Genomic DNA, 23,774 nt, shown 5'->3' on the forward strand with positions numbered 1-23,774 from the left:
AATCCCTTGAGTCTTGTCGAGGAGTAGTAGGTTGGCCAAATACTGAGTCTTGTCTGAGGAGTGAGTGAGTGAGTTTAGTTTTTACGCCGCTTTTAGCTAAGCTATACTGTGTCCACCAGATAACAGTACTGAAAGTACTGAAAGTGAGTGAGTGAGTGAGTTTAGTTTTACGCCGCTTTTAGCAATATTCCAGCTATATCACGGCGGGGGACACCAGATATGGGCTTCACATATTGTACCCATGTTGAAAGTACTGAAAGTGAGTGAGTGAGTGAGTTTAGTTTTACGCCGCTTTTAGCAATATTCCAGCTATATCACTGCGGGGGACACCAGAAACGGGCTTCACATATTGTACCCATTTGGAAAGTACTGAAAGTGAGTGAGTGAGTGAGTTTAGTTTTACGCCGCTTTTAGCAATATTCCAGCTATATCACGGCGGGGGACACCAGAAATGGGCTTCACATATTGTACCCATGTCGAAAGTACTGAAAGGAACTTGCAAAGGCACATACATAACTACGATAAAATTACTCTTCAAAGCAACCGCAGCTCACACTCATGCACTCAATTAGAAGGAAATTGCAGCTGGTTCATGAGAAATCCTCATCACAAACCACAGACGCGAGTTAGAGGATTCTGGTACTCGTTTGACCACAACCTTTGACCACTCTGCTAATTGATCTGTGATCAAATCGATCTAGTTTGACGTTATTACTCGACCCTTTCCGCCCTCAGCTATGGAATACTGTGAGGGACATTCTCGCTATCTCGACCTGGGCTCGAAAGAAGAAGGAAGCTAAAAATGCCCAAAAGTGCGAGAGTTCGAGATCGCGAGATTTGGCAAAAATCTCGCGTTCTCGCAGTATTGGCATTTTCATCTTGTTTCCAAAGGTCGAGATCGCGAGAATGCGAGATCGCGAGAATGTCCCTTATAGTATCCCATACTCAGCCCCACAACAACGGTCAGGTCCCTTCCCCTACTTGCGAACCACACACTCCATTTAAATCCCTTCTCCCCCCGCCCCTATGATGACCTCTGACCCTTGTCCACGTGATAACCTGTGACATTACGGCCATGAAACACATTCACTGGAAGGTCACATATCGATAAAACTAAACGAAGGCTATAATTGTTCCCAGCCAACTGAGGCTTCTGAGAATGTTGTAGAGCAGTTATAGGCGATCCCCAAACGGTGCCACTGGGGAAATCTACCTTATTTATGCCACTGCAAACAGACAATTTCCTTACATTTGTTTCACTTCCGAAAAAAGGTGAAATGTGAGTCAAGTCCGTTCAGTCAATAACGCCATGGACCTGTCAGGATTTGGGTAGAAATGTTTTCTCTTTCCGACAGTATGGCGTCAGGGTCTTCTCAGAGGAAAGTCATGTATCTCATTGTAGTTATAACGTTATTTGAGTTTGACAGTAATTTACGCTGAAGGGGTCGTTGTCGGCACAGGTACTACAGAAATGTACCCCAGGTACCTTTCTGTATACAGAAGTGTACCCTAGCCAAAGTAAATGTACAGAAACGTACCCGGTACCCTAAACGGCAGACGGGTCCACTTTTCTCAAGCCGAAACCAAAACCGGTTTGTGGTGTTGTTCCAGATCGCCTGATTTCGAGCGCTTTCACTGCATCGCCGAGTATTCACTTTGTATTCTAGCGCAATCGAATATGGAGCTGATACGACAGTATGAGAGTTCCGATCAAGAAGATGATGACGATTTCCCATGTTCATTTACGACAGCTGTTGGTGGGAACGATTTGGAAACGGCCCTTTCAGGACACCCAAAACTTAAAAAAGTTTCGCTCCTGAGAGAACAGCGCTGGAAATGTACGAAGTATGTCACCCCCATTGTAGACAACTTTCAATTTTCTGTAAAACGGACTACAGGGGACGTCATGCTCAAGAAAAATCGATTGTCTGATATTTTATAACTGACAGCGGAAGGAAGGTATGTAGTTCTTCCTGACGAACACGCACTGCCATGTTGAATATTTCCTCGGTTTGACAGGCAGGAATAATTTTTAGTATGCGTTCGAGAAACCGGTTTAGCGCTCATCGCGATGCAGAATGGGATCGTCCTAGGGTACGATTCTGTACATTTAAAAAGGTACCTGGGATAAATTTCTGTAGTACCTGTGCCGACAACGACCCCTTCAGCGTAATTTACATACGGAACAAAGGTTAGCACTCGTGGTGGTGTACGGTCCTATGCATATAGCCCAGGTCACCAGTCAGTTGAAGTTGGTCATTGGATGGGTGACTGTACTTGGCAGCTCAGGCAAGCCAATGTTTTCGTGTAAGCCCGATATGTTGCAAAGCTTTATATTTAGACAGTATTTAGGGCTTGTCCAACCTTTTTAGCAACAATAATGTGTACGACCAGGCCTTTGTTTAGTAAAACGGCAGCTACGACCCTGCAGCTTGACTCCTGGGAGTTTCTAAGACTCCCGTCCTGCCCCACAACGGATCACACATGGAACATGCGGTTTCACCATAGGAGTGAGTGAATGAGTGAGTTTGGTTTTACGCCGCTTTTAGCAATATTCCAGCAATATCACGGCGGGGGACACCAGAAATGGGCTTAACACATTGTACTCATGTGGGGAATCGAACCCGGGTCTTCGGCGTGACGAGCAAACGCCTTAACCACTAGGCTACCCCACCGCCCTTCACCATAGGACAGTACGTTAGTACAAAATTGCCTATGCTCCCAGCAGTGAATGGGGACCCGGTGGAATATGTCATATAAGTATTAATCTTCCGGCGCCTCACAGGCAGCTTGGGCTATCGGGGTAATAACGTGTTACTGCCTTGAGCATACATAAGTGCGTGGAAACAGGCGCTTTAAACACAGCCATTATAGTCATGTTAAAATACCACGAAGAAACAGATAGCATTTCTGAACACAAATACGGTATTTATAGGATCTCTTTTGCTATCATTGACGTACAACAAAACATTGCTGTCTGAGACACAACTGTAAACTTCATCTCTGCTATTACCATGACATTTCTACAATTGTTGATACGTTAAGGTATGTGGTTTTGTTACTGAAGTTTGTAGAAGCTGGTTAATGACACGCGAGTCCACCCTGCAGTGTGTGGAGACGTAACGGCCTCCGTCTGACCGCGTAATGTGCTGCCAATCACAATATTCGGAACACAGCTGATTCCATTCTTTACAACCAAAGACTTGATTTTCACATTTGATCTTGAAAATATAATTGAATCCTCATTAACTCGATATGTTCCATAAAGACAAAGTACATCGTTTAATTAGAAGATCGACCAGTGTGGTATTGACATGAAAAAATAAACTGACGGATTAAAGAAAGTATACACTTGAAATGGATTTGTTTTGAAGAAATTACAAACATTATCAAAACGTTAATAGGTTGAGAAAAGTCGCTGAACACGGCGAACTCATGTATTTGGTATCGCCAAATATTACATCACCAACCAATAACCATTTCTTGGTTGTTCTTTATATATTTCTTGCCACTATAGAAGTGTATAGGAGTTACAGTTTAAAACATTGGGTTCTTACATCTACGCAGGAGATACTTATATCTGCTTACAATATACTTACATCTACGCAGGAGATACTTATGCTTACAATATACTTACATCTACACAGGAGATACTTATATCTGCTTACAATATACTTACATCTACGCAGGAGATACTTATATCTGCTTACAATATACTTACATCTACGCAGGAGATACTTATATCTGCTTACAATATACTTACATCTACGCAGGAGATACTTATATCTGCTTACAATATACTTACATCTACGCAGGAGATACTTATATCTGCTTACAATATACTTACATCTACGCAGGAGATACTTATATATCTGCTTTACAATATACTTACATCTTACGCAGGAGATACTTATATCTGCTTACAATATACTTACATCTACGCAGGAGATACTCATCTGCTTACAATATACTTACATCTACGCAGGAGATACTTACATCTGCTTACAATATACTTACATCTACGCAGGAGATACTTACATCTGCTTACAATATACTTACATCTACGCAGGAGATACTTATATCTTCTTACAATATAATATAGAACAAGTTTTATGGATAGCAACTTCTTTATTTCGTGAGTGCGACGTTTCGATACAGATTCTTGTACCGTTGTCAAGCAAGAGTGATACATGAAGTGTATATCTATATTGTACGTCTCAACTTTTAAAATGCCACTCAAACAACTTCTTACAATATACTTACATCTACGCAGGAGATACTTATATCTGCTTACAATATACTTACATCCACATAGGATATACGTGTATCTGCGTAGAAGATACTTACATTTACGTGGATGATGCTTAAATCTACAAAGATGATACATGCACGTAGATGATACACATACGAACATGATACATACATCTAAGTAGAAGATACGTATAACTACTGATACTTACATCGGCAAAGATGAAAATCTATACTACCCATCAAAAGTTTAGACTCACTTATGTAAATGTCGCCACTTACTTCAGTCAACTGTTCAAAACTTGATTTGGCGAATATTCCATTCAGTTTAAAGGAACTCTTTACTCATGAACTAATGTATTGAAAAAACAAATTCGTAACGTTGGAAAGATTATTGTCATGAGTTCAGTAAAGATGATAATCAGTGAAAATTGGCGAATTCTTAACAAAACATTACACCAAAACGCAGCTGTTCACATGAACGATATTTGCACGTGCTTTAAGCAATTTGATGCATGATCCTCGTACAATTCATCTGCATAAAGGTTTGCAGTTGGTTCCCCCAAGTTAGAGAAGGAATTCATTTTCGATGTAACCATATATATATTATATACATAACATATAGTGAGTGCTTTAGGTGAGTCTAAACATTTGATGGGGAGTATACATATGATATGCTTATTTCTGCGTAGAATATAATTACATCTACGTAGATGAAAGTTTCATGTCCTAGATGTAAGTATCATATCGTAGAAGTAAGTATCATCTCCGTAGAATTAAGAATCATCTACGTATATGATACTGGTATAGAATATATTTATATCTACGCACACGAACTTTATATTCCGAAGATGATACTTACCTCTTTATACATGATATTATAATAATCTTGAGTATCGTAGACCAGACTTACTGTCTTATCAACTTGCGACCCTACGTTGATATATCATAAATATTTTGTAGCATGGATTATTAGAGACATAATGTTCACCAAAGTTGATAACTCCATAAGCATCCTCTACGCAGATAATATATACGTGACACTAATACGCTTCCAGGGGCCACTATCAAACATGGGCGCGTACTTTCTTTCGCCTGGAGACCCGTGAAGATCCGGGTTAGAGTTGATCTTCAGGAACCCATGCTTGTCGTAAGAGGCGACTAACAGGATCAGGTGGTCAGACTCGCTGACTTGGTTCACACATGTCATCGGTTCCCAATTGAATAGATGGATGATCATGATGTTGATGACTGGGTTGTCTGGTCCAGACTCGATTATTTACAGACCGCCGCCATATAGCTGGAATATTGCTGTGTGCGGCGTAAAACTAAACTCACTCACTCTTTTGCCTGGCACCTTGTTAAGAGTTCGACTCAAGATGATCCTTTAAGTTCCGACGTCTTCAGCAAAATGTTAAGAGTTCAGGGTCCGTTTTATGTAATGTTGCGCTAAAACATTGGTCTGATGATTTCTTGAAAGCAATTGTTCTTGCTTTGTTCATGTTCCTGAGTTGTTCTTGCTTCCAGCAGCAGGAACCACTCCATCATCACATGTACATTAACCTACTTGCTGTACCGTATCACTGAGACGGACGTAAATGACATTAATCATCTCGTCAGAATAATGTATCTGATCTGGAAGCGAATGTCGATTTCCATCGCCACATACTGTGATAGAATGGGATTTGACATGGAGCAGTTCGGTTAATAAAATATAAAAATTTATTTTTTCCCCCTTTTTTTGGAGGGAGAGGCAAGGTTAAGATGAGAAATTTATCGCAAGTGTACAAATGACTGACAGTTTTCATTTTAAACGTTAAAATATTCTGATAAGGACAAATCGGAGTTCCGTGGTCGTCAAATACGTTGTCTCCTTCTGTCGTTTCTGATGTCGTGACATCCGCTTTATAAGCGAACGATGTGCCAATGTTAATAACAATTCTTTAAAAACTTGGATTCCTAATCCCTGAAAAGAAAAGTACGTTATCTGGTCACGAAACTAGTAGTGGGTTTCTGTTCAGGGTTTTTCAACTTGAACTGAACGCCCACCTTAAATGACAAAGTTACATAAATGTTTTCGGTTGTTATGAAACTTACTTATAAACCTTTAGTGTAATGGTCAGATACAAACGTAAGACTTAGATGGACGAAAGGGTGTCATTGTTGTCAAGTGTTTTATACAAGATGACTGTTTTCCCGTTGGTTGGTTTGCTGTTTTACGCCGCACTCAGAAATATTCCATCTATATGGTGGCGGTCTGTAAATAATAGAGTCTGAACCAGACAATCCAGTGATTAACAGCATCAGCATCGATCTATGCAATTGAGATACGATGACACGTGTCAACCAAGCCAGCGAGCCTGACCACCCGATCCTGCTAGTCGCCTCTTACGACAAGCATGGGTTACTGAAGATCAATTCTAACCCGGACCTTCACGGGTCTGTTTCCCCGTGTCAACTTAGTCAACTGAAACCAGACCCATGGTGGACTCTCGTCCGCATCCTCCACTGTAAGATGCCCAGCTCTTACCTTCCAGGTGAGCTATAATGCACTGTTCATCAATATGCATTGTGGGAGCGGCGAAAGATTAAGAATGTTTTACGATGTAGTCTTAGATGTGCAAATATAGCACAAAAACACCGACTGTAGTGTTTCTACTCGGTGAAATATACATTTTAGATAATAATCATACCTTTTTAATTTCCTTGGCTACTAAACTGACTGACTGAGTTTGGTTTTCCGCCGCTTTCAGCAATTTTCCAGCAACATCACGGCGGGGGACACCAGAAATGGGCTTCACACATTGTGCCCATGCTGGGAATCGAACCCGGGTGTTCGGCGTGACGAGCCAACGCTTTAACCATTAGGCTACCCTACCGCCCCCCTTGGCTACTAGAAATGTAGAGTAGATGAAAGAACCTGGGCAGAAATAGGGCGGTGGCAGCCGTTTGGTTAAAGCGTTGGCTCATCACGCCGAAGACTCGAGTTCGATGCCCCACATGGGTACAATGTGTGAAGGCCATTTCTGGTGTTCCCCGCCGTGATGTTGCTGAAATATTGCTAAGAGCGGCGTAAAACAGTATTGTCACTTAGTCACTTACTCAACTTGATTTGTAATTTTGATGGCAATGGTCGTTTTCAAGGTTGTGTTACCTTAGGTTAGAAATATCATGAATATGCTGTTGATCACTGGATTGTCTTGTCCAGACTCGATTATTTACAGACCGCCGCTATATAGCTGGAATATTGCTAAGTGCGGCGTAAAACAACAAACAATCATTATAAGTCACAGTTATGTTTTACTTTGCATCAAACGGCAGTTGTTTCAGGGGATGGTCAAGACAATATATTCTTTTGCACTGACATTCTCTGCCCGAGGGCCCGAGGCCCACAGTTTTCTTATTGTGGTGATAATTTTATTTTAAGCTGGAAACATGGTATAATTTATCATAACACAAAACAGAGCCTAGCTTCAAACTATCCCACTCGATAATCAGTCATACCGACGGGGAGTCACATATGCAATGCGTGAGTGAGTGAATATGGGTTTAGCAATATTCCAGCAATATCACAGCAGGGGACACCAGAAATGGGCTTCACACATTGTACCCATGATGGGAATCGAACCCGGGTCTTGGGCATGACGAGTGAACGCTTTAACCACTGCACTCAACGCAGTTCAGTAGGTACCACATTGCTGCTGACACCATCATTGCACGGTTGGATCTAAAATGTTTTACAAAAAATTCACTTTTATGTATATGATTTTGACGAAACAAAACTGTTGCGGAGGCAATCATACATGTGCGATGTTCAGACAATTGGTTCACCAGTTTCCCTGAGATATAATGTTTAACCACTCTTTCAACCTTTACTAAAGCTCAGAGTTCCGATGTCTGGGAACTGAAAGTTAACTTTCATGAACCCACTCAGAATGACTTACATCTCTCAGCTAAGTACTGTCATGTGCTGGCAGATCACAGATCATTCACTTGGAGAATTTCACCTCGCGATCAAAGTATTCTGGAACTGCTCACGGGCGCATCTCAACACTTAACCGACATTTCTCGACCAGTAGACCACACTTAGCGGTGAAATAGACAGCTACCTCGTAGACATAGTCTGCGTATCCTCAATGTAACAATTTATTATAAGCATTTGACGTTTTTGCACTCTATATCTATCCATGTTAGATTCATTAGTTAAAATCATAGTTCAGGTTCGTGACTATAGTTCATCGCCTTAGCTCTTCTAGTTCGTCACTAAAGTCCATCGACTGAGATCTTCTAGTTCATTGCTATAGTTCATCGCCTTAGTTCTTCTAATTTCATTGCTATAGTTCATCGCCTTAGTTCTTCTAATTTCATTGCAATAGTTCATCGCCTTAGTTCTTCTAATTTCATTGCTATAGTTCATCGCCTTAGTTCTTCTAATTTCATTGCTATAGTTCTTCTATCGCCTCTTCTAATTTCATTGCAATAGTTCATCGCCTTAGTTCTTCTAATTTCATTGCTATAGTTCATCGCCTTAGTTCTTCTAATTTCATTGCTATAGTTCATCGCCTTAGTTCTTCTAATTTCATTGCAATAGTTCATCGCCTTAGTTCTTCTAATTTCATTGCAATAGTTCATCGCCTTAGTTCTTCTAATTTCATTGCAATAGTTCATCGCCTTAGTTCTTCTAATTTCATTGCTATAGTTCATCGCCTTAGTTCTTCTAATAGTTCATTTAGTAATTTCATTGCAATAGTTCATCGCCTTAGTTCTTCTAATTTCATTGCAATAGTTCATCGCCTTAGTTCTTCTAGTCCATTAGTATAGTTCATCGCCCTAGTTCTTCTAATTTCATTGCTATAGTTCATCGCCTTAGTTCTTCTAATTTCATTGCAATAGTTCATCGCCTTAGTTCTTCTAATTTCATTGCAATAGTTCATCGCCTTAGTTCTTCTAATTTCATTGCAATAGTTCATCGCCTTAGTTCTTCTAATTTCATTCATCGCCTTAGTTCTTCTAATTTCATTGCTATAGTTCATCGCCTTAGTTCTTCTAATTTCATTGCAATAGTTCATCGCCTTAGTTCTTCTAATTTCATTGCAATAGTTCATCGCCTTAGTTCTTCTAATTTCATTGCTATAGTTCATCGCCTTAGTTCTTCTAATTTCATTGCTATAGTTCATCGCCTTAGTTCTTCTAATTTCATTGCAATCGCCTTAGTTCTTCTAATTTCATTGCAATTCGCCTTAATTTCATTGCTTTAGTTCATCGCCTTAGTTCTTCTAATTTCATTGCAATAGTTCATCGCCTTAGTTCTTCTAATTTCATTGCTATAGTAGTTCTTCTATCATCGCCTTAGTTCTTCTAATTTCATTGCTATAGTTCATCGCCTTAGTTCTTCTAATTTCATTGCTATAGTTCATCGCCTTAGTTCTTCTAATTTCATTGCTATAGTTCATCGCCTTAGTTCTTCTAATTTCATTGCTATAGTTCATCGCTAATTTCATTGCAGTTCATCGCCTTAGTTCTTCTAATTTCATTGCTATAGTTCATCGCCTTAGTTCTTCTAATTTCATTGCTAGTTCATCGCCTTAGTTCTTCTAATTTCATTGCTTAGTTCATCGCCTTAGTTCTTCTAATTTCATTGCTATAGTTCATCGCCTTAGTTCTTCTAATTTCTTGCTATTTCATTGCTATAGTTCATCGCCTTAGTTCTTCTAATTTCATTGCTATAGTTCATCGCCTTAGTTCTTCTAATTTCATTGCTATAGTTCATCGCCTTAGTTCTTCTAATTTCATTGCTATAGTTCATCGCCTTAGTTCTTCTAGTTCATTGCTATAGTTCATCGCCTTAGTTCTTCTAGTTCATTGCTATAGTTCATCGCCTTAGTTCTTCTAGTCCATTAGTATAGTTCATCGCCTTAGTTCTTCTAGTTCATTGCTATAGTTCATCGCCTTAGTTCTAGTTCATTACTATAATTCATGGATTTAGTTATTCAAGTTCGTCACTATATTTCATCGTTTTAGGTATTCAGGTTCGTTACTATAGTTCATCGCTTTAGTTATTGAAGTTCGTCGCTGTAGTTCATCTCTAAAGTCGTGAGTCATGTTTGTCTCTTTATCTCGTCACTTTGGTCAGTTGCTGTTGTTCGTGGTAGTTATTCTGTTTCTGTAGTTAGAAACATGATTTCATCGTAACCCAATTGCGTAGATCGAAAGCGAATACACGAACCCCTTTCCCATACCGGTGGATAACTCATTTATCTTACTGCCTTTATCTTAATGCCTTAATTACAATGAGGCATTGTCTTATACATTTCGTCCTAAAATAGAAGGCGGAAGTATTGAAACTATGTTCAGCTCCAAGAAATATTTCATTTGGAAACGATCGTAAATATCCGAAGAATGGCATCTCACATGATTAATCCGAGATAGAAAACGGAGGTTGGTATATTGCGAATGTGATAGCCACAGTTCGACAACTAAAACGGGGTTGATTGAAAAAGTAATAGAATGGGCGCAAATGAGTCGGAATCCGACAGTCGTCTGTTAGGTAATGTTACTGGCTGACGGTGTTACAGACAATCATTCAGCGCTCATTTCCTGGTTGATCATAAATCAAAAGTATCACATGCTGCATTTGAGATTACACTTTCTCAGTAAAGTACATATTCCAGTAATTTTGTTGGGTTGAGTCTCATGCGGGATTCGAACCCACACCCTCAGAGTCAGGCACATAATCGCCAGCACGCAAAGTCAACCGCCTACCCCACTCAGCCACTGCGGCTTCCTTGACATTGTGCATTCATAAACCAGAACTTTCATTTGCTATTTTAGTGTCACAGGTATTTCTACACATAAGGGAATATTGGTTCTTTTATACTGCGTCCGGTGCGTCAAGGGACTTGCAGTATTCCTATCAGATCATGTGCTACCATGGATCTTCCAACCATTAGGTAGCTCTTGATGACATCCTTTAAAGACACCTTCCATTATGGGTATTATATCTGTCATTCTATTAAAGAAATATACCCTTGACCCTTTCTTCACCATTGCTACGGTTTGTTTGTTCTTTTCTTTGTTGTTTGTTCTTTTCTTTGTTGTTTGTTCTTTCTTTGTTGTTTGTTCTTTCTTTGTTGTTTGTTCTTTTCTTTGTTGTTTGTTCTTTTTTTCTTTGTTGTTTGTTCTTTTCTTTGTTGTTTGTTCTTTTCTTTGTTGTTTGTTCTTTTCTTTGTTGTTTGTTTGTTCAACGCTGGACGACATAACCTTTACAAATGATGTATATAAAGCGGGGTTGGGCTCAATCGTAATACCCACTTTACATTTGTAATTAATTTTTGTTCTCTGTTTCTCAGTAATGTTGAAGCAAAATGACTCTGTAAATAATCCAGTATGGACCAGAAAATCCAGTGACTGATTTCATGAACATCAATCTACGCAGCGGTGAAACGATGACATGTGTCAACCAAGTCAGCTAGCCTGACCACCCGATCCCGTTAGTCACCTCTTACGACAAGCATGGTTACTGAAGATAAATTCTAACACGGATCTTCACGGGTCCTTCGTGTTATGATAGTGAACGCGACGTTGAACACGTTTCAGATGGTCAGAAGATTTGCAACAAGTTCTTGTGTGGGTTTAATCAATTTGAAGTTACAGGTAACTTGAAGGAAGATATCTTAAAACTGATAGACGGATAATTTTCCTTTCAGTTGAATCCATTCTGTCGGCAGAAAGACATTTCAAAATTGATTAAAGACAGTTTTCTCATTTTCTTTTGGCTATTTAATAAACAATATGAGAAACATGGTATTAGGTACTGTTTTGAAGATATTTATGCACAAAAACAAATGTCAGCCGTTGGTATCATTCAGTGCTGGGAATAGTTTGCCGGGGGCGGGGTGTTTGTAATTACTGGATCGCCATTGCAGATTGTGGTAGTGTGTGGTCCTGCGTACAGAGCCCAGGCCACAAATCAGTTGAAGTTAAGCAACGTTGGGCACGGAGAGACCTTGGATGGGTGACCGTGTTTGACAGCTTGACTCCTGAGAGTTTCTAGGATTTAACTCATGCCCCATGTGACACATGTGGTCTCACCTTAGGCAAGTGAGTTTGTTCAAGATTGTCTCTGTTCACCCAGCAGAAAATGGGTACCCGATGGGATAGGTCATGTGATTATTAACCTTCTAGCGCCTCACAGGCAGCTTGGATTATCCGGGTAATAATAATCAGATAATAATAATAACAAAAAACTGATATATATATATAAAAACACAGACACAGGGATACAGACACTAACACCCCTCAGACACATACAGTGACGGGATCACAGGCACTAACAGGAACGAGGCGGTGGGGTAGCCTAATGGTTAAAGCGTTGGCTCGTCACGCCGAAGACCCGGGTTCGAATCCCCACATAGGTGCAATGTGTGAAGCCCATTTCTGGTGTCCCCCGTCGTGATGTTGCTGGAATATTGCTAAAAGCGGCGTAAAACCAAACTCAGTCAGTCAGTCAGTCAGTCAGACTAACAGGAACGCCGAAACACAGGCACACATAAAATGATAGTGACAAAAACACAGACACTAATAGTGTCACAATCAGACACACAGAGGAGTAGACACAACCAGACACACACATAGATACATTAGCACACGGGAACACCTGTGCACACGAACTACAAATAAGTAAACGCATGCACACAGGACCTACACCAAGCAACAAACACAACCTCACGACAAACAAAGCACAAACAACAGTCAGCTCGCACCCACATCTAGGTTCGTCATGCATGGACATAAGAACGTGCCCTTCGTCTCCTCTATATATGTCCAGACAGAGCCGCTGTATTTTCTGAAAAACATCGGATGTATTTTCAAAATAACTCATCGTCATGTTCTTACGCATAAAAATGTTATAATCTTGGAAAGTATCTGGTGGCCATTATAACAGAATCGGGAAGAGTGTGTCTGTCATGTTTACCCTGAGGTGCAAGTAAAGCTTCACCACACCACCGCCTCCATCGCAGTGCCCTAATCAATCCTCTAACCATTGTAATCCGTAGCTACGTAACTCCATGCAGCAACGCCTACAGTTCCGTTGCCACGACGTGCGCGCAACCTGCGGCCGTTGCGACATCAAAGTTTAACAAAGCTATTTTGACGTTAAATCAGTGTTAGTGATTGTAGCTAGAGGACATGTCATCGTGCAGTGTTTTGAGTCATAGACCCTCTGGTAAAACAGCCATTGTTGCTCTGCGCGTGTGATGTAGTAGTAACTGACGCCATGCTACACGTTTGTACGTCGTGTCGCTCGCGCTTGGCGAATAAATTCGACAGCACAACGTGTTAAGAGCTTTTCAGTGACAGTGCTTACGACTGCTCATAATTCAGGCAGGATTTTTTTCTTGTCCATGAATAGTGTTTCAGTATGAATATGGATCAAATAAGGCTGCCATAGTCCATACTTACCTAATGCATGTCATTTCTTCATAATCGTTATAATGATAATATAAAACGTAATTATAATTCATATTTGTAGTTGAACTACGTGTATAAGAGGGTGTTTTATGTTTTCAAATGACAAAATCTTTCGTTTGTTAAACGCGACTTCAAATCGGGTAAAACAAACTACGACAACTAGGCAAAATAGTGTTGACACTCATTATTTGCTTGATGGCTAAAAGGGAACCACTAACAAATTTTAATTCAGTTGTGATGTGTGTGATTCGGGTATCACACTTTTTGTTTTCATTTCAAGTATCCGGGGACTGTTTCGTGTTGTTTCACAGTTTCGGTCAATCCAGTTTCAAGGTAAATAATTTGGTGGTTTAGTTCCACGCCATTTTGAAGAGTATATTAGTTACATGACGGTGTTTCAGAATTGATGAAGTCTTTACAGCTTGAGTGAAGGTCACAGGCATATGCATGGTGTTGGATAGTCTAGAAACTTAATCAAACAAACATTTTCCACTTTAGTTAAGGTAACGAACACATGTAATGTGTCGAAATGTCTAGGAATATAATTAAACAAACATTAGCCACGTCAATGAAAGCAACGAGCATATGTAAAGTGTTGACAGTCAAGGAACATTGAAGGAAAACCAAGCTCTATGGATAGTCAACTTCTTTTGATGCTTGATAACGGTGCCTCTCAAAGAAGAATATAAACATTGTTCACTTTAGTGAAGGCAACGAACATACAGGTGTATGTAAGATGCCGAAAAGTCTAGGAAATTAATCAAACAAACATTGTCCACTTTAGTGAAGGCAACGAACATACAGGTGTAAAACAAAACATTGTCACTTTAGTGAAGGCAAGAACATACAGGTGTCTGTAAGGTGCCGAAACGTCTAGGAACTTTATCAAACAAACATTGTCACTTTAGTGAAGGCAACGAACATACAGGTGTATGTAAGGTGCCGAAAAGTCTAGGAACTTAATCAAACAAATATTGTCCACTTTAGTGAAGGCAACGAACATACAGGTGTATGTAAGGTGCCGAAAAGTCTAGGAACTTAATCAAACAAATATTGTCCACTTTAGTGAAGGCAACGAACATACAGGTGTATGTAAGGTGCCGAAAGGTGAAACAAATATTGCAACGAACATACAGGTGTATGTAAGGTGCCGAAAGTCTAGGAACTTAATCAAACAAATATTGTCCACTTTAGTGAAGGCAACGAACATACAGGTGTATGTAAGCAAAGCCGAAAAGTCTAGGAACAATCAAACAAATATTGTCCACTTTAGTGAAGGCAACGAACATACAGGTGTATGTAAGGTGCCGAAAAGTCTAGGAACTTAATCAAACAAATATTGTCCACTTTAGTGAAGGCAACGAACATACAGGTGTATGTAAGGTGCCGAAAAGTCTAGGAACTTAATCAAACAAATATTGTCCACTTTAGTGAAGGCAACGAACATACAGGTGTATGTAAGGTGCCGAAAAGTCTAGGAACTTAATCAAACAAATATTGTCCACTTTAGTGAAGGCAACGAACATACAGGTGTGTGTAAGGGTGCCGAAAAGTCTAGGAACTTAATCAAACAAATATTGTCCACTTTAGTGAAGGCAACGAACATACAGGTGTATGTAAGGTGCCGAAAAGTCTAGGAACTTAATCAAACAAATATTGTCCACTTTAGTGAAGGCAACGAACATACAGGTGTATGTAAGGTGCCGAAATGTCTAGGAACTTTATCAAACAAACATTGTCCACTTTAGTGAAGATAACGAGCATAGCCTAAGGTGTTGAAAAAGTCCAGGGCCTAGATTTTCGTAAGTTAATGTTAATGTATGGCACTTACGACTATCTCAGCGCTAAGAGAGCTTCGAAAATCTAGGCCCAGGAGCATAATAAAACATTTGTCACCTGAGTGAAGGTAACGAGCAATGTAACGTGCTGAAAAGTCAAGGAATATAATCATACAAACATGCGATGTGAACCCACATCTGTAATATCCTGATACCCTAAGGGCATGTGTATTGTGCTGTTAGAAAGGTTATACTTTTCTGCTTATGCAAAGTGGTGGTACGCCAAGGTGACTATGTATCACGTGTATATATACGAGTGTTTCTAGCTTACAGTCTGTTATATGCCGAATATTACCGTAGATAACCCGATCTCATAAATATGCCACGGTCCTAACTTGACCCTTAAAATCTGTATTGAAATTGCATGTCCCGTACATAGGCCAAATCACCAAACTTCGTTAATCTTCTTATCGTGATCAGTCATTGAACATAACAACATAAGAAAGTCGATTGTCTAAAATATTACTATAGTTATCAAAACTTTACAAGGTTGAAAACATTAGCCGAAACACTGCACACGTAATGGCCAAAACACAGCTGTAATACAAATACATCTCCATCGATTTTTAGCCACAAGCACAGAAGCAAACAGTTTTTTCCTCGACCGTATATTTTCCTATATTATTATGAAAAATCTTCCTAAGATTCTTGTGACAGCTTAATGGAAAATCATTTGAAGGTCTTGAAAACACCTGTCATATACTCTAAATAATAAATAGATTTTAAGCATCCACCAATCATAGACAAAACATTACATGCTGTTTTATTCAATTAAAATGAAAAGAGTGTATTTACTCCTGACTTAAGACGTAGTCATGGCAACGCTGTAGTATGTAGTATGTTTTGTCACATTATACAGCAGTATCAAAATGGCTTGTGTTTTTCCAGGGGGAAGGTAATTGTGATTGGTTATTATCCCCCGTTGACGTTTAGAGTTTCGCGTGACTTGATGCGTTATACGCGCATCATGTTCTGTGTTATCAAATCAGCATTCCGCCGTCGCAATGTTTCCTTACATAAAGCAACTCCAGATGAGCGTTAAACTGAATTATCCGACTCAACTACTCACTTTCCACGGTAATTCGAGGTCGTTCGCAGCCAGATGGAATCCTTGATATCAATATCGTCAGAGATAGGTTACTTAACTTTGTGACCTTGACCTTGTATCGCCGTGCGAAGTTATCATGGGTCATTTCATTTGCTGCAAGAACGTAGTACGAATAGGTTATCTAAATCCTTCATACAAGGCAACCAGTCACTCTCCTACCCAGAGTTCCATGCGGCCAGCATAGTACCTCTGTCACAGGCCGGAGAGATGTGACGATTCGTCACATCTTGCACAGTCCGTTCTATATATTGTACTTATTTCTTAGCTCTTTTATTATTGACGAGCCTACACTTCTTTGATAGAATGGTCTAATTTCACCGAAAAATATATCCTAAAACGTCTCACACTATTTCGATTTGCGTAGCGATCCTTAGTTTACATAGGTTGTACGGCTCCACGTGCTGTCATGGAAGTGCTGCGGAGAGCAAACAATGCAGTCACTTTGATGTATAAATGTGTACTGTCATAAACCTTACTGTCGCAGTTGTTGAGGAATATCTATGTTACAGTGTAAAACATTATAAACAGCGCGCCGAAAAGCTTGCATTGTGCCAGTCTCTTATTTATGAATATGCGCTTTTGTTTACAAACAAGAGAAAAAGTCCAGTCACGTGATATGCAAATTAGCCTGTGGCAGTGATGTTATGCTAAGTCATCACTGCGCCGGAGCGTGCACAGCAGTAAGTTTTGCGTACTCCAGTGTGTCACCTGGAACTATTTGTTTTTGTGCCACAGCTAACTGGAGCAGTTGTGTCCAGCAAGATTGTATAAAGGCGTTGATATCTTCCCTTTCAGACTATGAGCAGCTCTACGGAAGTGTGCAAATATTCGCCGTGGTTGTCTCCCCTGTTGCTGGTTTGTGGATAGACAAATACAGAAGAAGAGAGTTAGGTATGTTTTAATAACTATTGTTACGTTTATAACTGATTAATAACTGTTAGTATGTTTGCCATTAACAGCAATATACTTAGTCGAATGCATTGTTTAGTTTTAGATGACAACATCAGCCTGCTAACCACTCACTCACTCACAGACACATTCAAAGCCCACCCCCACCCATGCACACAAACCAAACAACCACCCACCTACCCATTCATTCACTCAGGCACTTGCTCACTCACCTATCCATCGTAATCTCAATTGTGTTAATCGATGCTCTTGATATTGATCACTTATTTCCAAACAACAAACAAACACTCACTTCTACAAACCCTCACTCACTCAAAACCCACTCACCTATCGAAACGCTTGTTCACCCACACACTCACTCACTCTTTCTTTATTCTACAGGTGTTCCTGCTGGCACGCAGCAAATGCAGAACATACTTCCGGTTATGTTTACCACGTCAGCACTTTCTGTTATGGAGCTGGTGGCGTCAATGGTAACGGATCAACTAACAGCCCGCATAGCCTCGTTTTTCTTCAACCTCCTTCACCGTGTGTTTCTCCTCACGACCACGTGTGCTTTCCTCATGCATGTGTAAGTACTTAGAATCAGAGGTTTCAAATGAAGTTGTGAATTCAGGCAGTAATATCGCTCAGTTCGGATCCAGTCCACAAACCGCCCGATGAGTGGTGTTTGTTTCTATGTTGTTTACTGGTCTTCAGTAACCCATGCTTGTCGTAAGAGGCGACAAACGGGATCGGGTGGTCAGACTCGCTCAAACCGAAACATGAGTCTCATTAACGTATTCAGACAATGACCCACTTTTCAGCCGATCCGAATTTTCTCGTGTGAAAGTAAACATAGACACCACAAACAACTATGGTTACACTGAATTCCAATTCCTTGTTTCAAATGAAAATGGTATTTACAAATGAATTTTAATTTTAAACTTTAAAAACATCGTATTTCTATATTTTATTGCGATGTGTAGACAGCATGACCTTGACTGAGACATCACAGACTGGACCCGTGAAGGTCCGGGGTAGAATAGCCCTTCAGCAACCCATGCTTGCTATAAAAGGCGACTATGCTTGTCGTAAAAGGCGACTAACGGGATCGGGTGGTCAGGCTCGCTGACTTGGTTGACACATGTCATCGGTTCCCAATTGCGCAGATCGATGCTCATGCTGTTGATCACTGGATTGTCTGGTCCAGACTCGATTATTTACAGACCGCCGCCATATAGCTGGAATATTGCTGAGTGCGGCGTAAAACTCAACTAACTCACTAACTCACGTCACAGACTGCCCCAGTTTGATGAAGTCGTCGCTCACTGGTTACACCTGTTATGTGTTTTTTGCGCTTATTCAGTGTAGTTTTGTAACGCACAAATGTGATTGATATAATATCAAGTCCGTACCAGACCGCCAATCTTTTCTAGCGGCAGAGCCTCCTTTTGAGATTTCCACGATTTCCAGATTTCCGTTTGTCAGAGCACGTTGTACGACAGAGCACGCTGCACGACGTGTTTGCAAGGATTAGAAGGAGCGTGGTGTTGCAATATACAAGTGGTTAGATTTATCAAATAATACTGACTAAAATACTATCCCAAAAAAGAAACGCATATGCGTTTTGTATATTTTAAAATCTAATAATTACCATTTGTGTTCAAACAATCGTTAAAATATGTAACAATAGTGTTGATAACATGATTTTACACTATTGCACAAGTGATAAATCGGCTTTACCTGAAAATGTTGATTTTGATGAGATTTCTTACAAGAATTAAAAAGGCATCGCCACAACGCAACAGAAATCACCTTCCAGTTGAAATTGTGCAGCAAAGAGCATGCACTGTCTGGCTATAAAAATCCAGATTACTTTCGGAAATCGGCATTCGTTTTGAAGGAGTTTCAAGGTCAAATCACTACGCCACGTCTTGACGCTGCGACACGGAACATCGCCATTGAAAGAATGCACGCTGGAGATTACCAATTTTCTGTTGCCAGGCGTCTGGATGTTAGTCTGAACACGATATCACTGCTTGCAGCTCGTTACAACCAAACAGGTATAACAGATGACCGTGTCCGTACAGGCAGACGCCGAGTCACCACTGCAGCCCAAGGTCGGTACATCCGGGTACTACATTTGCGTGATCGTACTGCCACGGGTGAGAGCACATCAGCCAGGGTGCCTGGATTTCGGAGGATATCCGGTCAAACTGTACGGAGCAGGCTGAGAGAGTTTGGACTGAGAGCCAGGAGACCCGACGTCGGGACCATGCTACGTGGTCACTATCGCGCTCAACGTCTCCGTTATCTGGTTTTATAGACATTACCTTCTTCTAAACTGATGTAAAAACTCATGTGTTAAAGTCTATTTGTGGACGAGTTATACATGTTTGAAAATACATTTTCGCAACAAATTTCTGGCTTATGCGTTTCTTGTTTGGAATAGTATATTATGTATCCAGTTGAATGAATTGGTCTCAAAATTCTGGACTGATTAATGTACTAAGTTGCGCAATAGGACGAAACCCAGTCAGAAGGAAACGAGACTGTTGTGTAATCAATGTTTTGACTTGATTTGGTTGACACATGTCATCGTATCCCAATTGCGTAGATCGTAGCTCATACTGTTGGTCACTGGATCGTCTGGCCGAGAATCGATCATTTACAGACCGCCGCCATATAGCCGAAATACTGCTGATTACGGCGTTAAATAACAAACAAACTAATCAGATTGTGACACGGTTGTGATTGTCCTCTGAATCAACTGATGGTGCAAAGGAATGAACGAGGAGATTGGGTTTTACTAAGACAGGAAATAATCAAGCACCAGAAATGTGTCTCACAGATTATTAAGATGTTTTACAGATTAAAAATAGTATGCAGCAGAGAGGGTTCGGGTGATCCTGGCACAGTCAGGCTGGTAAGGCTCATCATCAGACCAGGGCCCTTGCCCCCTCTACACGCAGCCCAGACAGCGAATGGGACTTCTCCCAGGAAACACTGCCTAGTCGAACCCACCAAGAACTTACTGGAGAATATGAAGGCTCCCCAACACTGCAGCCTTCTGCATTACCCAGAGTGTCAGAAGGGCTGTGCTCCCGGTGGAGAACCCGGGCACTCTTCTGATCTGCGCCAAGAGATCAGGAGGTACCAAACCAAGGGCGCCGAGAACAATGGGGAGCCTGACGACAGTGTACTTAGGATGCAAGCGAGACATTTCAATGCGAGGTCCGCATATTTATCATGCTTTTCCTGAATCTTGCCAATCACATTGCTGTCAAAAGGGACAGAAAATTCAATGATATAAATCAATTCATTGGCTTTATCAAAAAGAACAAGATCAGGTTTGTTGGCAGGAATTCTTCTGAGGCTGTATATGGGCCTATTCCACAGAAGTTTGAAAGCATCATTTTCCATGACGCCCTGGACATGTTCAGGGTCGTACCATGGATGGACCTCGGAGTCAAAGCCACAGACATGTCGGAGACGGTAGTAAAAGCAACGAGCCATGCCATCATGTCGTTTAAGATATGCTGTTTGTGCCAAAGAAGGGCATCCACTGACAAGATGTTGGACAGTCTCTGTAAATTCATTACATAGTCGACATTTCATATTGATATTTTCTTTAGGAATCACATTTTGGCGATTACGAGTGGGAAGTGACTGGTCCTGAGCAGCAAAAAGGAAGCCCTCAGTTTCACATTTAAGACCAGCCGACTTCATCCAGGCGAAGGTGTCGGTGGGATTGCTATTCTCTTCCACACACTGCATGTACACACGATGCAATGGCTTCTCAGAAAGCTTCTCCACAAATGACCGACTCTGGGCAGACTTAGTGAAGGACTTCACCTGGTTTACTCCCATCGCCACCAATAATAATAATTATTATTATTATTGGATGTTTATATAGACCACATATCCACGCACTAGTGCATGCTCTGGTATATTTCCCTCGATCATTGGATGTCAATCTCAACGGCAAATCTTATTATCAATCTCAACTCCCTGGGGATCATACTACTCTTGATGAAGGAAAATGCTCAACCTCTACCCCACTGCCTCAGACTGGAAGGGTCGTATATTTTGAACGACAGCTAACGAACACATCAAACCTTCTCTACAGCTGTATGCATTTCCAGATCTCCACTGAAAGCGAAGGCATGTAGTGACGTGAGGGTAACACAAACCCATGACTATGGTCTCATTAAACCACCGATTGATTTATCCATCTTTATCTTGTCTCAATGATCAATATACACAAGCCAATAATAAACTGACAGTTACAGTATCTAGTCCGTGCAGTTCTTGAGGCTCACAGGGGCGGCGGGGTGGCCCAGTAGTTAACGCGTTCGCTTGTCACGCCGAGGGCCCGGGTGCGACTCCCCGGTGTCCCCCACCGTGATCTTGCTGGAAAGGGGCAGTGGGGTAGTCTAGTGGTTAAAGCGTTGGCTCGTCACGCCGAAGACCCAGGTTCGAATCGCCACATGGGTACAATGAGTGAAGCCCACTTCTGGTGTCCCCCGCCGTGATATTGCTGGAATATTGCTAAAAGCGGCCTAAAACCAAACTCAGTCAGTCAGTCAGTCTTGCTGGAATATTACTAAAAGCGGCGTAAAATCCAATTCACTTAAACACTCTCATGACATTTCCACAGGTCCGAGGGACAATATTATCAGTAAATCTGAAAGTACATCATGAACTACTTAAGAGAAACTTGTCTGTTTTATATATTGTAACTATGTATGTGTGTGACAAACTGTCTGTTTCTTAAATTTGAGGTTATGACATTTTCTATTTGTAAATAATACTGTAATGAAAACATATGTATTTTAAGAAACTCTTTTATAATTTTTAATTAAAATGGACCTGAGTATGACTTGGTGTCGTCGCTAAATGGCTGAATTAATGGCGATGCGCAGTGAAATTTGAACTTACTCACTCACCCCATTGACAACACCTGCTCCAGTAGCACCGTTAGTTATTGACGACGTTGACATCCTCCCGACTGTTCCGTACCCCTCGACCCTGGCAGTCGACCCCTTCAGTCCAGGTCAGCGAGGAATTATTCTGTTATCGGCCATGACACAAAGTGAATGAGACCTCGACAGCATAATTAGACCGGAATCTCTCTTAAGGCAATCTGAAAGGGCTTTGGTGCACATTGCGATTTGACAATTTGTAGTAACAGATTTGTACTAGCAGTTATGTTTTACACCATCTCCTACAAAATACACTTAATGTCCCTTTGTGCAAGAGTTTCTACAACATTTAGTTGTTAGTTGACAAATAAACGTGACAAGGGGAATTATTATTATAGATTCAGGAGAATGACAAGGTAGGGGGAACATGGGACTCTTTTATGTTGATTCTACTGTCAGTGGTGGTGAATGTGCGTAGAGTTCAGATCAGTGAAAATCAGGTGTAGTTAAGCAACGTTGGTCACCTAGTGTCCTTGGATGGGTGACCGTGTTCTGCAGCTTGACTCCTGAGAGTTTCCAGGAATTCAGTCCTGCCTCACAACGAAGCACATGTGATACATGTGGCCTCACCTTAGCCAAGCAAGTTTGTTCCAAAGTGTTTCTATTCATCCAGCAGAAATGGGTACCCGGTCGGAGAAAATGGTCTTATGACTGTTAACCTTCTAGAGCCTCACATCCAGCTTGGGTTAACATGGGTAATATAATAATGTTTGCGCATAATCTGTCCTGAGCGCCACTAACATGTTTGAGGTGTATACAAGGCGCTCTACAAATGCTTTGTAGATCTTATCCGCCCGATCATTGAACCATCCCTTTAAGATGCTTCAGGGGTTGTGGAGGGTATGGCGATGCTGCCGTACCCACCCTCTGGATCTCCTAGGCCTAGTGTTCTTACTCGTAAATAATCACTCCACTCTCTTTTTTTTCGATATGGATTTGTCCTTGAGTCGAAGAGATTAGTCATTTGAAAACTTGAATGGTATTTTTCTCTTTTCAAGCTTCAAAATCCATGTAATCTTCTCGTGTTGAAAAAACATTTCAATGTTTAAATAAATGAACTCGGGGCTGTAGAATACCATTGATTTTAATTATCGAAATTACAACCTAATTGAATCTGAAGCCAACTGCCTGCTTCAAAGAATACTGAAATCAATTTTAATTACTTCGTTTCTAAGTTTAGCCGTTTCTATTCAAAAGCTTTTTCTTACAAAATGAGCCAATGTCCAAAGCACT

The 23,774-nt window shown here is 40.8% G+C and overlaps 1 long non-coding RNA gene across 1 annotated transcript; it reads right to left on the reverse strand.

The window, feature by feature from the left end:
- LOC124273405 lies at nucleotides 1-23,188 on the reverse strand. The gene is made up of 3 exons (XR_006897642.1): nucleotides 23,084-23,188; nucleotides 5,286-5,291; nucleotides 1-12 (listed from the first exon to the last, which is right to left on the reverse strand). It is a non-coding gene; the product is annotated as an uncharacterized LOC124273405 (long non-coding RNA).
- Nucleotides 23,189-23,774: the final 586 nt, after the last annotated feature.

The sequence above is a fragment of the Haliotis rubra genome, unplaced genomic scaffold (genome assembly GCF_003918875.1).
Source record: "Haliotis rubra isolate DU_JTF1 unplaced genomic scaffold, ASM391887v1 Scf180, whole genome shotgun sequence".
Lineage (NCBI taxonomy): Eukaryota > Metazoa > Mollusca > Gastropoda > Lepetellida > Haliotidae > Haliotis > Haliotis rubra.